A 17,165-nucleotide genomic window follows, 5' to 3' on the forward strand; every position below is an offset into this window, starting at 1 on the left:
TAGTGTCAGTCTACACCAGTACTGTTATGTTAGTGTCCAGTCTACACCAGTACTGTTATGTTAGTGTCCAGTCCACACCAGTACTGTTATGTTAGTTGTCCCAGTCCACACCAGTATTGTTATGTTTAGTGTCCAGTCCACACCAGTACTGTTATGTTAGTGTCCAGTCCACACCAGTACTGTTATGTTAGTGTCCAGTCCACACCAGTACTGTTATGTTAGTGTCCAGTCTACACCAGTATTATTGATGTAGTGTCCAGTCCACACCAGTACTGTTATGTTAGTGTCCAGTCCACACCAGTAATTGTTATGTTAGTGTCCAGTCTCACCAGTACTGTTATGTTAGTGTCCAGTCCACACCAGTACTGTTATGTTAGTGTCCAGTCTACACCAGTATTATTAAATTAGTGTTCAGTCTACACCAGTACTTTGTTTTAGTGTTCAGTCCACACCAAAACTGTTATGTTAGTGTCCAGTCCACACCAGACTGTTATTGTAGTGTCCAGTCACACCAGTATTGTTATGTTAGTGTCCAGTCTACACCAGCACTGTTATGTTTAGTGTCCAGTCTACACCAGTATTGTTATTTAGTGTTCAGTCCACACCAAAACTGTTATGTTAGTGTCCAGTCCACACCAGACTGTTATGTTAGTGTCCAGTCCACACCAGTATTGTTATGTTAGTGTCCAGTCTACACCAGTACTGTTATGTTAGTGTCCAGTCTACACCAGTATTGTTATGTTAGTGTCCAGTCTACACCAGTATTGTTATGTTAGTGTCCAGCTACACCAGTACTGTTATGTTAGTGTCCAGTCCACACCAAAACTGTTATGTTAGTGTCCAGTCCACACCAAAACTGTTATGTTAGTGTCCAGTCCACACAGTACTGTTATTGTTAGTGTCCAGTCCACACCAGTACTGTTATGTTAGTGTCCAGATCCACACCAGTACTGTTAGTGTTATGTCCAGTCCACACCAGTACTGTATGTTAGTGTCCAGTCCACACCAGTATTGTTATGTTTAGTGTCCAATCCACATCAGTACTGTTATGTTAGTGTCCAGTCTACACCAGTATTTATTATGTTAGTGTCCAGTCTACACCAGTATTATTATGTTAGTGTCCAGTCTAGTGTCCAGTCTCTTTTTCTCCGATCCTCCTCCCCCTTCTTTCTTTCTTTCTTTCTTTCTTTCTTTCTTTCTTTCTTTCTTTCTTTCTTCTTCTTTTCTTTCTTTCTCTCTTTCTTTCTTTCCTTTCTTTTCTTTTCTTTCTTTCTTTCTTTCTTTCTTTCTCTTTCTTTTCTTTCTTCTTTCTCTCTCTCTCTCGCTCTCTCTTCTCTCTCTCTCATTCTCTCTCTCTCTCTCTCTCTCTCTCTCTCTCTCCTCTCTCTCTCTTCTCGCTCCTCTCTCGCCCTCTCTCGCCCTCTCTCTCCTCTCTCCTCTCTTCGCTCACCCTCTCTCTGTCTCTCCCTATTCCTCTTCACTTTCTCTCAAATTCACATTTATCCCCCCTCCCCCTCCCAGATATCATCGTAGGGATTTAGCCTCCGTAGCGTGTTATGTCGGCGGGAAGCCAGCGGTAAACATCTTCCCACTTTCCGCTGGCGTAAGTTCTCCGCTTGCCTGCAGATCCTGCGTATTGGTGCGCGATGGAACCGGCGCGGCGGGCACTGGAAACTTTGCTGGGAAATCAGTGGTGTACGCACACAGCAAGGTGGGGCTGCCTGACGAATATGACCACAGTCACAGATCCACAGTACAGATACGCAGTCACAGATAACACAGTCAACGATACACAGACACAGACCACACACACGTGACAGACACACACACAGTCAACTGACAAACACAGTCACACACACTTTCTTCTCTCCTCCTCCTCTCGCTTTCTCCTTCCTCCTGCTCGTTCTCTCTGCTCTTCTTTCTCCTCTCCTTCTTCTTCTCTCCCTCTCCTCTTTCATCTCTTCATCTCTCCTCTCTTTCTCTCCTCTCTCCTTGCTTCTCCCTCCTCCCTCCTCTCTTCTCTCCTCTCTTCCTCTCCTCTTCTTCTCTCCTCTCTCCACTCTTCTCTCTCCTCTCTCCTCTCTTCTCTCCTCTCTCTTTTCTTCTCCCTCCTCTCTCCTCTTTCCTCTCTTTCGTCATGGCGTCAGCTAATGGGAATCGTAAAAAAAATCGAATTCTCTCCCTGTAGGAGCTGGTGACGGCCTGGTACATTGGCTTCCTGGTCCTCATCTTCTCCTCCTTTCTGGTCTACCTTGTGGAGAACAAGTTCAACAGCGAGTTTGCCACCTATGCTGATGCCTTATGGTGGGGAACGGTGAGTAAAGTTACAGATACTCCCCTGTCTGCCCTCGTAATGGGAGAGTCCACAGTGGACGGTGYATGATGTTGGAACAGTCCATGTTTGCCAGTTAAGGGTTCCTTTTTCCTCTGACTGTTTTCCAAACACTATTAACATTMTTTTTTTTTTTTAAAGCTCTTATTCAAATAGTATTTACCTCTGAAAATTCATKATTTTCACTAATACGACACATTTTCAGTATTATTATTTTCACGTTATTTCATCCACCCAAAGGAGAAGAAGCAGAGTCCTTTCATTCTTTGCCAGGCACTTTTCTTTTTATGTCCCTCCTGTTTTGTTGCACATAAGCTTTGATTAAAAACCTTCTTATTCGTAATATACATTAGCCCCAGCACCATTAGCCACCATTTCCATACTGCCTCCAAAAGTCATAATGACACAAAATGGCCACGGCCTTCTTTGTCATGCACGGCAGCCCAGCACGGCAGAATGGGTAGAAAACCCAGATAGAAGAGAGTCACTAAATCAATAGGGAATTATCTTCTGTGCTTTTCAGTCAATTAGATAGCAGTAGGAGAGAGAGAGAGGTGAGAGAGCGAGAGCGAGATGAGAGAGAGAGAAGGCAGATGAAACTAAAGCTATATAATAAGCCAATGAAGTGATATAAATGTCAAAAAGCAGAGATACATTATCATCACACATACAAAACGTATACTTGTGAATAGACCCTAGTAAACAGTGTAAATTGCAGCCATTTTGTTAGGATTTCAATGCCCTCACAAATGTACGTCTATGATATTTCTTTTGGTGGCTTCGCTCCGTATAGTATAATTGAGGACCTATCATGGATAATAGGGGTGTCTTTCTCAAGATATAATTGTGTTTTTGTGTGTTCTCAGATCACCTTGACAACCATTGGTTACGGCGACAAGACCCCGAAGACCTGGACCGGGCGCATGCTCTCAGCTGGGTTTGCACTACTGGGGATCTCTTTCTTTGCCCTGCCAGCGGTGAGTATATACACACACGCATACGCGCACACACACTGACGTACATACGCACGCACACACACACACACACACAAATTGGCAGATACATGCACATGCACATGCACACACACACACAAATTGGCAGATACATGCACACACACACACACACACACACACACACACACAACACACACAACACACACACACCACACACACACACACACACACACACACACACACACACACACACACACAACACACACACACACACACACCACACACACACACACACACACACACCACACAGCACACTACTTACATGATTGTATCCTTTCAGTTACTCTACTAGAGCTACCTCCCCTATCTGACTTCATGTGTCACATGTTGTTCACAGTCACAAATGAGGCATTGACCCAAAATCCGAAAAGAGCAGTTTTCCATCTTCTCACCTGATTCCCATGTCGTCCTGTGACTTCCCAGGGTATCCGGGCTCAGGCTTCCCCTGAAGGTCCAGGAGCAGCACAGACAGAAGCACTTTGAGAAGAGGAGGAAACCCACCGCTTGTCTCATCCAGGTAAAGACAAACGGTTGTATCTATCACAGTGTACGTCCAAAATGGGACCCTTTCCCTATATAGTGCACTACTTTTCACCCAAGCCTATCCCTGTCAAAAAAAGTTTAGCTATGAAGGAAAGTAGGGTGCCATTTGGGACAGTCAGCCTCATTACTTCAATACTGCGTATTGTACTATAGTCACTTTAATGGTATTGTCAATTCAAATTGCCCTTGGGCTATGAATACATCATTAGAGATGTTGTGCCAGAGATAAATACTCATTGTCTCTCTTGATTGAATCAATAGGTTTACCTTTATGTTGTGAAGTATGGTGACGGTTGAAAGGAAAGTAATTTGTGTTATCCAGTCTCTATTTTTCCCCCTCACAAACCCTCCAAACATGCCCAGGAACCAGCATGTAGGTGGACCTCCTCTAACCCTGGTTCTCCATTGCTTCCAAGCCAGGTTCTGTCCATTCTCCCCAATTCCTAACACTCTACCACAAGAGTGGCAGGCAAGCTTAAGCTGTTAGCTATCCTCCTCCTCCCTGCACCCTCGTCTTCCTCTTTTCCTTCCTGTTTGTGACCTCACCTTGTGGTTTCTTTGTGTATCCCTCTATCCTCGCTTCCTCTTCCTGCTCTCCTCCTCTACCTTCTCTGCTTTCTCCTCTTACCTTGCTCTTCTCTTCTCCTCTTCTCCTCCTTACCCTCCTCCTCCGCTATCTTCTTCTTCCTCCTCTACTCCTTTCCTCTCCCCTCACCTCTCCTCGTCTCCTCCCACCGCACCAGGCTGCGTGGCGCTACTACTCCACCGACTCCTCTACAGGCCGTATCTAGGCGCCACGTGGCGTTACCACGTGAGCCTCCTGCCCTCCCAGCCCCACAGGCATGTACTGTACCCGCCATCGTGCTGGCCTCCGAACTCGCCCAGGCACAGAACGTGTCACTCACGCGTGACCTTTGACCCGTGATGTGCTTTGTTGTGTTGTTTATCACTAATCAGAGTTTTTTCCCCATATTTTTTATTCCTCTTTTTGTCCTTTTCTTTTTCTTTTTTTTGTTTCTCCTTTTCTCTCTTTTGTCTCTTTTTCTTTTCCCCCACCTGTTTTTGTGTGTATTCTGCATGCAGTGTGTTTGGCGTAGTTATGCGGCTGATGAGAACTCGGTTTCCATAGCTACCTGGAAGCCTCATTTGAAGGCGTTGCATACCTGCAGCCCTACAAAGTAGGTACAACATTGGCAGCTGGTGTCAGAGTTTGGTGTCTGTGCCCCTGTTAAGCTGTCTTTTCCCTTCTCTTTTTACAATTAAGTATTTCTGTTAACTTTCCTCTTCTTTTCTAGCCTGGTCCCAGATCTGTTTGGCACGTTTGGTGTGACAATGGCCGTAGGTGTTGGCTAGACAGCACAAACTGATCTGGGACCAGGCTACTTATTTTTCTACTTATCTCTTCTACCTCTCTACCTCAAGTTCTATTTTACTCATGTACTTCCTTCTTTTCTGTGAATTAATACACTTATATTTTTATCATTTGTCTTCAGTTATTATAAGTAAATAGTTCACAGCCATCAAAAGACCAATATTGTCCAGGTTCCTTTTCATCCAAACTGTAGTGAACTCAAGAACTATGACTAAAAACCAATCATGTAGACAAAACCCCAGTACACCTCTATCCTGCTAACACAACAGGCATTCATATCTCCCAATATATGCTCAAACCATCAGTCTAACAGTTTAAGCTAGCGTTCTCAATGACACCCCATTCCCTATGTAGTGCACTACTTTTGATCAGGCCCTAGTCAAAAGTAGTGCACTACATGGGGAATAGGGTGCCATTTGGAACTTAGCCTAACACAGTCAGCTAAGATTCACTGAAGACTTGAGATTGTCTGCACTCCACGTTCAACTGAGGCAGTGAATTTAGCGGTCGTCCTCCACGGCCCATCCATTTCTGGCGGTAATCAGAATCTAAATGATCCAATCAGGCTTTATTGAATGTGTGGCCACTTCTCCGTCTCTCGTCTCATTGGATTGCCATTGTGCTGGAATAGCCTTGTGTGATTGGGAGATCTGGAGTGCCTGTATTGGTATTATCTGCCAATAGCATTTCAAGACTGGTAAATATGCAGATGGAATGTTGTGGAACCTGGAAATATTGGAGAATCCATCTGCTACATGCTTTACTGACAGATAGACAACACACACACACACACACACACACACACACACACACACACACACACACACACACACACACACACACACACACACACACACACACACACACACACAACACACACACACACACACACACACACACACACACACAACACACACACACACAACACACACACACACACACACACACCTGTCTACACACTGCTAGCGATATTGCCTGGAAGTATACTGCATTGAAATGATGTAGTGTATGTGTGTGTGTTGTGTGTTCTTGAGTCTTTTTCGTTTAGTCTGGTGTCTTGTGATTTGCTCATGTGCTCAACACAACGCTGCCTCAAATACTTCAGCATCTCTTTTGGTGACGACCCCTGGAGGTCATCTCGCTACTCGCTGGCGCAGTAGATAATGTTTGCGATGAAGCCTTTGCTAAATATTTTCCTCACTCTCTCCCCTCTCTCACTTCTCAACCTGAAGGAAGGACCAGGGTGAATCGTCCACAAGGTGCGTACCTCCTACTTGCTCTGTGCATCTACATGACGCACAGATCCAGACGCAGCACTACCGCCGGTGTGCGTCGTAACCCTGTGTGTTGGGGGTCATGTCTTCCCTCCTGCCTGTGTAGAGTACACTGATGGCAAGGCGCTCTGGATAAGATRGTCTGCTCTGCCAAATGACCCAAATGGAAATGCCAATGCTTTCAGCCTCTATTCAGAACGGTGTGGGTGTGTCCCAAATGTCTCTCTATCCATAGGACATTGGTCAAAAGTAGTGCACTATCAAGGGAGGAGGGTGTCATTTGGGATTTACMGTGTATTGCTGCTGAAAGTGCCAATATGCAGTCGGTGACCTATTGTAGAGAAAGATAGCTAGTTAAGAGGTGTTGGCCCTAGCTCTTAACTTAATGGTTCCATTTATAGAAACAGCCACCAGTTCATTACTTAGTCATTATTTCCCTCTCCTCTGGGCCTCTCCTCTGGGCCTCTCCCCTGGGCCTCTCCCCTGGGCCTCTCCTCTGGGCCTCTCCCCCCTCTTTCTTCAGTGTTTATCTTTCTTTCTCTCRMTTTATTATTCCTTCTTCACTCTCGCGCTCCGTCTCTTTATTCCTCCCACTCCCCTATTCTCTCTCAGCTCTTGTCCTTTCTTCCTCTCCCTCATCCCTTTCTCTCACTGCATCTCTCCGTACCTGAGGTGTTCTTCAGGAAGGAAAGGTTTGCCGGTGCGTTCTCTCTCTCGCTCTCTCTAAAATTCGAACTAATTGTGTTATTGCAGTCGTGTGTTGTGTGTGTATTTCAGTATAACAAATTTGAGTGACGGGCACTAAATTACAGAGGAAAGATAGAGAGGGAGAGAAAACACTGTCTTTCTCTCTGTCTCTCTCTTTCTTCTCTAGCTCTGTCTTTCTCTCTCTATTTCTTCTGTTTCTCTCTCTATTTCTCTCTTCTTCTTCCTCTATCTCTGCTGTCTTTTTCTCTCTATCTCACTCTGTCTTTCTCTCTGTCTTTTCTCTCTGTCTTTCTCTCTCTCTCTCTGTCTTTATCTCGCTCTGTCTTTCTCTCTCCCCCTCTATCCTCTCTCTGTCTCTTCTCTGTCTCTCTCTCTCTGGGGACTAGGAGTGATGTAATTTGTTGTCTTAGCTGTTGTTACACAACAGTAGGGAAAGCAAATGCGTGGTCTTTAAAGTCAAAAACAGAATAAAAAACTGAGGGCACTAAAACATTTGTCTGTGTAGAGACTGTACTTAGTTTTAAGCTGAGATTCCAAACTACGTGTAAAGTTCAACAGAATATCGGAAAAAATGAAACATCATGTTGCCTAGTGTTGAGAGGTGAGGACAGAATCCACTCCCACGCCATCGCAAACACTTGAAAAGCATGTCGCTAGAAAAAGTAGAGAACGAGGAGGAGAGAGCGAGCGAATGAGAGAGAACAAAGCTCCAGCATCCTCCACCTATTGAATTCAATTCACAACCCCTCTCATGGTCAAGGGCTCCACCTCAAACCTGCAGGAGAAAAATAAATAATAACAATCCATTTTTGAGTGTCATTGAACCAGGTGCCGATGGCCCTGAAAGCCTACTGGTGCCCGACAGGTTGCCAGTTCTAAAAGTTTACCGTCCCCACACATATGACTCATCTCCCGCTCTCTCTCTCTCTCTCTCTCGTCTCTCTCTCTCTCTCTCTCTTCTCTCTCTCTCTCTCTCAGCTGAAATTATGGTTAAATGAGAGACATGGACGGGAGTGGGACTGAATTATCAAATGATAGGCTTTTTAAAAACGCTGTCAAACCTGGCTCTTCATTTTCTCTCTCCACACTGAGCTCAATTACCTTTGCAAACAGCGCTCTTTCTAAATGTCAGCAAGTGGTTGACAAAGTATAGTGGTTCTACAGTATCTCTGGTCACGCTTTAGTTTAGTGTGATTGAAGCCTAGTGATCATGTTGCGCTTATAAAGCCTTCATATACATGACATAAAGGACTATGTCATCTGTCATAAGTTATATTTACATCCATAAACTATACTGTACATAGACATTAATACACTTAGTTTGAGGTGGTGATTGTATAGATTAGATTAGACATAAAGGCATATAACATCTTTACATAAGTACACATAGACATTCATAGAAGCTACATTCATAAACTATACAAAGACGTTCACATACAGTACCAGTCAAAGTTCGGACACACCTACTCATTCAAGGGTTTTTCTTTATTTTTACTATCTTCTACATTGTAGAATAATAGTGAAGACATCAACACTATGAAATAACACATATGGAATCATGTAGTAAACAAAAAAGTGTTAAACAAATCTAAATATATTTGAGATTTGAGATTCTTCCCTTTGCCTTGATGACAGCTTTGCACACTCTTGGCATTCTCTCAACCAGCTTCACCTGGAATGCTTTTCCAACAGTCTTGAAGGAGTTCCCACATATGCTGAACACTTGTCCTTCACTCTGTGGTCCAACTTATCCCAAACCATCTCAATTGGTTTGAGGTCGGGTGATTGTGGAGGCCAGGTCATCTGATGCAGCACTCCATCACTCTCCTTCTTGGTCAAATAGCCTTTACACAGCCTTGGCTTGGGTCATTGTCCTGTTGAAAACATATAGTCCAACTAAGCGCACACCAGATGGGATGGCGTATCACTGCAGAATGCTGTGGTAGCCATGCTGTTTAAGTGTGCCTTGAATTCTAAATAAATCACTGACAGTGTCACCAGCAAAGCACCCCCACACCATCACACCTCCTCCTCCATGCTTCACGGTGGGAACCACACATGTGGAGATCATCCGTTCACCTACTCTGCGTCTCACAAAGACATGGCGGTTGGAACCAAAAATCTCAAATTTGGACTCATCAGAGCAAAGGACAGATTTCCACTGGTGTAATGTCCATTGCTCGTGTTTCTTGGCCCAAGCAAGTCTTCTTCTTATTAGTGTCCTTTAGTTGAGGCGATTCGAACATGAAGGCCTGATTCACACAGTCTCATCTGAACAGTTGATGTTGAGATGTGTCTGTTACTTGAACTTTGTGAATCATTTATTTAGGCTGCAATTTCTGAGGCTCTAATGAACTTATCCTCTGCAGCAGAGGAAACTCTGGGTCTTCCTTTCCTTTGGCGGTCCTCATGAGAGCTAGTTTCATCACACCGCTTGATGGTTTTGTGACTGCACTTGAAGAAACTTTCAAAGTTCATAAAATGTTCCGTATTGACTGACCTTCATGTCTTAAAGTAATGATGGACTGTCATTTCTCTTTCCTTATTTGAGCTGTTCTTGCCATAATATGGACTTGGTCTTTTACCAAATAGGGCTATCTTCTGTATACCAACCCTACCTTGTCACAACACAACTGATTGGCTCAAATGCATTAAGAGGGAAAGAAATTCCACAAATTAACTTTTAACAAGGCACACCTGTTAATTGGAATACATTCCAAGTGACTACCTCATGAAGCTGGTTGAGAGAATGCCAAGAGTGTGCAAAGCTGTCATCAAGGCAAAGAGTGGCTACTTTGAAGAATCTCAAATGTCAAATATATTATACACTTTTTTGGTTACTACATGATTCCATGTGTATTTTTTCATAGTTTTGTAAATAGTAAAAATAAAGAAAAACCCTTGAATGAGTAGGTGTCCAAACTTTTGACTGGTACTGTACATTATAAACATATATTTGCTTACCGTATCTCTTTCCTCTGGTTTGTAGTAAGGTTCTCAGTAGTAAGCAGAAGCTACTGAGGAGGTGTACCCTACGGAAACATACTAGGTACATCCCCCCTGCCCGCTTGGACTCATTACTATTTTGGGAATGACTACGAATTTATTATTGATGCATGGATTCGATATCCGAGAGAAAGTTGGTGGTTTTCAAAATGGCCCGCTGAGCTGAGCTGCTTTTGGACAGTGCCTGAAACTGCTGCCTGTTGTCTTATGATTTTAACCACTTCTCTTACTGTACACTAACTCGTGTTGCTCTTATTTCTGAATGTACAACAGCTATTTGGGAAGGTCTTCAAAACAGATCCACTGAACAGATATGCTGTCTAACTGGTTCATTGTGATATTTCACCAACTTCAATCATTCTGGAAGTTTTATCAACTACTCTTGCCTCTTACCTCACTTCCTGTCATTCACACCATTCACACTCACATCACCTAAACGTGAAAGACACAATGACTTCATCTCAACAGTTAACATTTACAATGACCACCGAAACAGTCACAGTTAGATTGGGTATAGCTTCCTACCCCTTGCCCGCTGCCTGTCCTCTGCACGGCCCCTCCACTGCCCCTGCGTGTTGTCACTTGGAAACCCTGTACACAGCATTGTCCATCCTCTGACCTCAGCACTCCACCGTGCGTCTCACCATTTCAGCAGTCCGTCCTTGGATATTAGACCCCATGAATAGTTCATCACAAGGTTTAATGAAATCATCACTTCACCTTATTCCCTTGGTGGTCTTGGTTATCTATGATACAAGACCCTCCCCTGCACAAACTCCTATGGTACCTTTTCTATGCTCCTCCAATGGGGACTCTGCCAGTCAGAGAGACAGTGATTGGCCAGCTGAGGTCACATGTTTAGGAGTGAGCTGAGTGCTAAAGAATCATAATTACATACTAACAGTCGGGTACCCGCTGAAGCATTTTGCCTGCTGTGCGCTTGTATTTTGGATAATAGGCTGCAGTGCATGCTGGTCTATGAATAGGCCCATCAAGCTGACCTAATTTAAATGCCTTGCTCTCCAGTGAACCAACCAATAATTGGGTAAACGAATGAACAAACTCATGAAATGGTGAAAGACTCCTGTAAAAAGTCTCCAATCAATGCATTTTGTTTGAATTGTTCCCGAACCCGAACCTGTGCTTGATCTTGATATAGTATGTGTGTATATCTTTGTTCCACTAACACCATTCCTTTCTCTCTCTCTCCATCCCTCCATACCATCGTCCCCCTTTCTCCCTCCATCGATCCATCCCCATGACAGCCAGAAGCTGAGTTTCAAAGACCGGGTCCGAATGGCGAGCCCCAGGGGGCAGAGTATTAAGAGCCGGCAGACGTCGGTGAGCGACCGGCGGTCCCCGGGGACTGAGGCTGGGGGTACGGAGGGCACCAGCCCTGCCAAGGTCCAGAAGAGCTGGAGCTTCAACGACCGCACCCGCTTCAGACCCTCCCTCCGCCTCAAGATCCAATCACGCTCCACTGCCGATGGTGAGAGGAACTAATGCATTGTTGTGATTGGTCAATTGTTGGATTTGGGCGTTTAGTGTAAGAGATGGGTTGATTGGTACCATGTCATTTCCGTTGCCTTTATACCAAAATGGTAATCTTGCCCTGATGCTTTCTACYCATGTTATCATCCTCAGAATGATATCTCATGATATCTTTAGATATACTTAGCTTAACCTTAGATCACTGGTGAGCTACATCAACTTACAACCACACTATTAATTGCATGCTAGCTTTCACTCCCTTTCCCTAAGTTCTCTGGCTGGGCGCCTATGAAGGATTACTCCTAGACCGTTGGTCTTATGGGCAGACCAGACCAGAGCTGGCACAGACCATAGAGCCAGCCGTAGAGCCAGCTAGGCCCAGCGGGAGGAATGTTAATGCCTGTTTGCGGTGCGCTGGTCTGGGCTAGTGGGGCTGGCCGGCCTGGCTTGGTTATGGCTGGAGCTCTGAACCGTACTCTGGATGGTGGGTGGGAAGGGAAGGGAACGGGTATGCTGTAGATTAGCAGCCTTAAGGTGCTAGCAGAGGCTGCAGTGCTGCACTATCCAGCCTAGCCAGCTGGCTGAGGAAGGCAGGGTAACAGCCACAGGGACCAGGTAGCTAGGTCAAACGGAACACCAGCTGAATTCTAGAAGGAAGTAGGTCTACACCAATAGTGGACTATAATAACACTATTACCAGCACATCATGTTGAGGATGGATAGAAATGGGATGGGTGATTTATCCAGCTGAATCTGGTGTAAGAGACGTTTTGGATAAAGTGAGGACTAATGACTATACTGTATATGACGCGTACCTGACACAACCATACAATAATCATGTTGTATATGGTAAATGGACTGTTGCATATACGGTATGCCAGATGGATTAAATGGCTTTGCCAAGAACCAGCTACAGTACTTTCTGAATTAATGAGAGCAGAGATTGATGCTGGCTGACACACACACACCAAATCTCCCAAAGGCCCGTGGTGGCTTGCCTTGTAACATTACAAATAGTATTAACCTGGGGTCATAGAAAACCTTTTATTGGTCAGGGGAAAATTTGTTTGATCTGCACTCTACCACTTCTAACCCCTGGCCCGCTTTGGTGTGCTTTATGTCGTAACTCATGCCTGGCCACTCATAAACAGCAGGTCTTTGTGATAAATATTTCCCATTAGCAATATACCTKCTGAGGCRAGGCAGCTCTCAGGCTCGCGCTCTTCTGCTATACTATATGGACTCTCTTTTGTGAAAACAAGAGTTTTTCATTTTTTTCTCTCTCTCATCTCTCTCGCTGTCTCTCTCTCTCTCCCTCTCCAGTAGCAGAGCGTGGGTGAAATCCCTGTGGAAACCAAGCCAGTAAAAACATGTTAAAACCAATGTTGGGATTATTGCGTTGTTTGTTCTATAACCCATTCGTTCATACGTTGCCGTGATATACAATAAGGCAGAGATAACAATTGACAACAGTCACACAGTGGTGAAATAAATTCAACTACACATACATTTGTTTCATCACAGAACCGGAGAGCAACGTCGGTCCGGGGAAGTCCACAAAGCAAATATGCATGTAATGAGTAGTTATATGACCTGCAACCAGTGGTGTAAAGTACTTAAGTAAAAATACTTTAAAGTACTAATTAAGTCATTTCTGTACTTTACGTTACTATTTATATTTTTGGCAACTTTTACTTTTACTTCATTACTTTCCTAAAGAAAATATAGTACTTTTTACTCAAAAGTACTCGTTATATTTTGAATGCTTAGCAGGACAGGAAAATGGTTAAATTCACACACTTATCAAGAGAACACGTGGTCATCCCTACTGCCTCTGGGATGGCAGACTCACTAAGCACAAATGCATCTTTTGTAAATAATMTCTGAGTGTTGGAGTGTGCCCCTGGCTATTCATACATTTAAAAAACAAGACAATGGTGCCGTCTGCTTAATATAAGGAATTTGAAATGATTTATACTTTTACTTTTTATACTTAAGTATATTTTATCAATTACATTTACTTTTGATACTTAAGTATATTTAAATCCAAATACTTTTAGACTTTTACTCAAGTAGTATTTTACTGGGTGACTTTCTATTAAGGTATCTTTACTTTTACTCAAGTATGATGATTGGGTACTTTTCCCACGACTGCCTGCAACATGTTAAAGCGAGTTAATGTTTGACAGTTTACTAAAAAACTACTGATTTAGAAGTCAACACAAAGACAACAGGAGTATTGCCTCTGCTATTTCAGCACCATTTCAACTTAAACATTTAATCAACAAGTCTATATACAGTATGCTTTTTTGAATACACTGAAAACAGTTTCTTTTTTTAAGTTTGGACTCACCTTACTTGTAGACTAGCTGAATGCCAATGCCATCCTCCTCTCTTTCATGTTGGCAAAATGGTCTATGGCTCTGTCACCTACCTAAAACGCTTGCTAGCCTAACTTCCTCGCATGGGTAACAATGAATCAGATAAGTTAGCTAGCTATTTAACGTTAGCCTAAAATTTGCCCAGCGTCGTCCGGGTTAGGGTTTGGCTGGGGTAGGCCGTCATTGTAAATAAGAATTTGTTCTTAACTGACTTGCCCAGTTAAATAAAGATTAAATAGAAATACTGCCACAACATGTCATACTCTTTTGGTCCACACAGCATCAGATAGATGGGCTACACATACTGAGACAGAAGGGCGCTGTTTCCCTCGCTCTGATGATTTCTCCGGTGAGATTCAGCCACTTGCGAATTGATGGAAAATCATTAAAACACAGAGAGAGACGAAAGATATGTTTTAAAATTATTATTTTTTGAATATTTGTGGAAGCCTGGCTTCCCTTGGCATCAATGAATGCGCGCCACTGTCTCTCTCCAACCCCTTRCTCCCTCTCTCCTTCCTTCCCTCCATCTCTCTTTCTTTCTGTCTCTGTCATAAAAAAAGGTATGTTAAAACTCAAACTCTCTTTCCCTCCATCTCTCTTTCTTTCTGTCTCCGTCATAAAAAAAAGGTATGTTAAAACTCAAACTCTCTTTCCCTCCTCTCTCTCTCTCTCTAGCTGACTCTAACATGACCACTGAGGATGGGTTTGGTGATGACAAGGGGTGTCACTGTGAGATCTCTGTGGAGGACCTGCTGCCTTCCGTCAAGTCTGTCATCCGAGCCGTCAGGTAAGGCCATACGCACGCACGCTTGCTTGCTCACACACACACACACACACACACACACACACACACACACACACACACACACACACACACACACACACACACACACACACACACACCACACACACACACACACACACAACACACACACACACACACACACACACACACACCACACACACACACACACACACACCACACACCTGCTGCCCTCACGCAAGTATGTCATCAGAGCCTTAGCCTGACCTTTTTCTTCTTATTGTAACCTCCTAACTCTTTCCCTTAATCCATACCGTGAGAGGCAGCTTCAAAATCCCTCTTACTTCCCGCCATGGGTTTAGCCAGTAGATACATTACTATATAATTTTTCCATCAGTCTTACCACTTTGATCCTCACATTGGGCAGTAAGGGCCTCTCATATTCAACCTCTTCCGTTGTATGTGGCCCCTAGGCTCCACAGGTGTATGTACTAAGCTCCCCTCTACACTCTCTCAAAGGGCTAGATTTACATGTTACACAGCTAAAGTAAACAGTGAAGTAAAGACTGATTTTACCTCAGATCTTTCGCTGTACAACTTCACAGGAATATTTTCTTTCGAAATATGAAATGATTCTCCAGATGAGCGGGTCATGTATTTATGTTGAGAAAGAAGAGCTGTTTCTGCTGTTTCTGTTTTAGATCTCAGTACCTTGGCGTGTGTTACTCTAGGTCAATGTCCTTCTTTGTTTGAGGACTCCCTCTTGTGGTAGATTGACAAACTGCATTGAGAATCCCTCCTGTGCTGGATCGCATTCATTAGCACACACCGTAGCGAAATGTTTCGCAACGGGAAACAAAAACGAGCATTTCTTATTAGACACGTTCATGTAGTCCCTCCCTGTTTCAGTCAATGTTCTTTCTTTCTCGGGTATTTAATGAACATGACCCTGGTCTGGTCCATCCAGGATAATGAAGTTCCACGTGGCCAAGAAGAAGTTTAAGGAGACGTTGCGTCCGTACGATGTGAAGGACGTCATAGAGCAGTACTCCGCCGGACACCTGGACATGCTGTGTCGCATCAAGAGCCTGCAGACACGGTGAGAACAATAACGCACTGTCCAGGATGGTCAAAGTGCTCACGTGGTCACGCTCTCTAACTTAAACCGTCCAATACAATGCATGAAAAGCTTAGCTAGCAGCTGTTTGCCCATGTCTATTCACTGCTTAGCCACTAATGTGAGCAGTATGTCTTTGTCTTCATGTGAGTGTGCATATGTTCGAGTCTGTGTGCATACATTCATATTTGTGTGTGTGTGTGAGTGTGTGTGTGTGCGTGTGTGCGTGTGTGTGTGTGTCCTCACTTTCCCCCACAGGCTGGACATGATAGTGGGGCCCCAGTCCCTGAGCAGCCGAGCCAAGACCTTTTCCTCTCCCTCCCTGCCCATGTATTACAGCCAGGGCAGAAAGAACTCCACGCAGGGGTCAGAGTTAACCCCCTCACGCCCCTCACACACACCCCTCACGCACTCTCCTATCCTRACACCCTCTTGACTTTCTCCCCATCCCCTGCATGTGGACTAGTAGATTGTTTGCTAGAAGAAACACTGCATGGTTTTCAAATCGCACACATTTTTCTTACCTGTCTAGGTTGATAGTATATCTTACCTGTCTAGGTTGACAGTAAATCTTACCTGTCTAGGTTGACAGTATATCTTACTTGTCTAGGTTGACAGTATATCTTACCTGTCTAGGTTGACAGTATATCTTACCTGTCTAAATTGACAGTATATCTTACCTGTCTCCGGTTGATAGTATATCTTACCTGTCTAGGTTGACAGTAATATCTTACCTGTCTAGGTTGACAGTATATCTTACCTGTCTAAGTTACAGTATATCTTACCTGCCTAGGTTGACAGTATATCTTACCCTGTCTAGGTTGACAGTATATCTTACCTGTTCTAAGTTGACAGTATATCTTACCTGTCTAAATTTGACAGTATATCTTACCTGTCTAAGTTGACAGTATATCTTACCTGTTTAGGTTGACAGTATATCTTACCTGTCTAAGTTGCACAGTAATATCTTACCTGTCTAAGTTGACAGTAATTCTTACCTGTCTAAGTTGACAGTATATCTTACCTGTCTAGGTTGACAGTATTCTTACCTGTCTAAGTTGACAGTATATTTACCTGTCTAGTTGACAGTATATCTTACCTGTCTAAGTTGACAGTATATCTTACCTGTCTAAGGTTGACAGTATATCTTACCTGTCTAAGT

At 43.8% G+C, this 17,165-nt stretch overlaps 1 pseudogene; it reads left to right on the top strand.

Annotated features, from left to right (window-relative positions):
* LOC112069297 (potassium voltage-gated channel subfamily KQT member 5-like) overlaps positions 1-17,165 on the top strand; it is a 157,922-nt pseudogene that overhangs the window by 126,308 nt on the left and 14,449 nt on the right.

This window comes from Salvelinus sp. IW2-2015, unplaced genomic scaffold (genome assembly GCF_002910315.2).
Source record: "Salvelinus sp. IW2-2015 unplaced genomic scaffold, ASM291031v2 Un_scaffold963, whole genome shotgun sequence".
Taxonomy (NCBI): Eukaryota; Metazoa; Chordata; class Actinopteri; order Salmoniformes; family Salmonidae; genus Salvelinus; species Salvelinus sp. IW2-2015.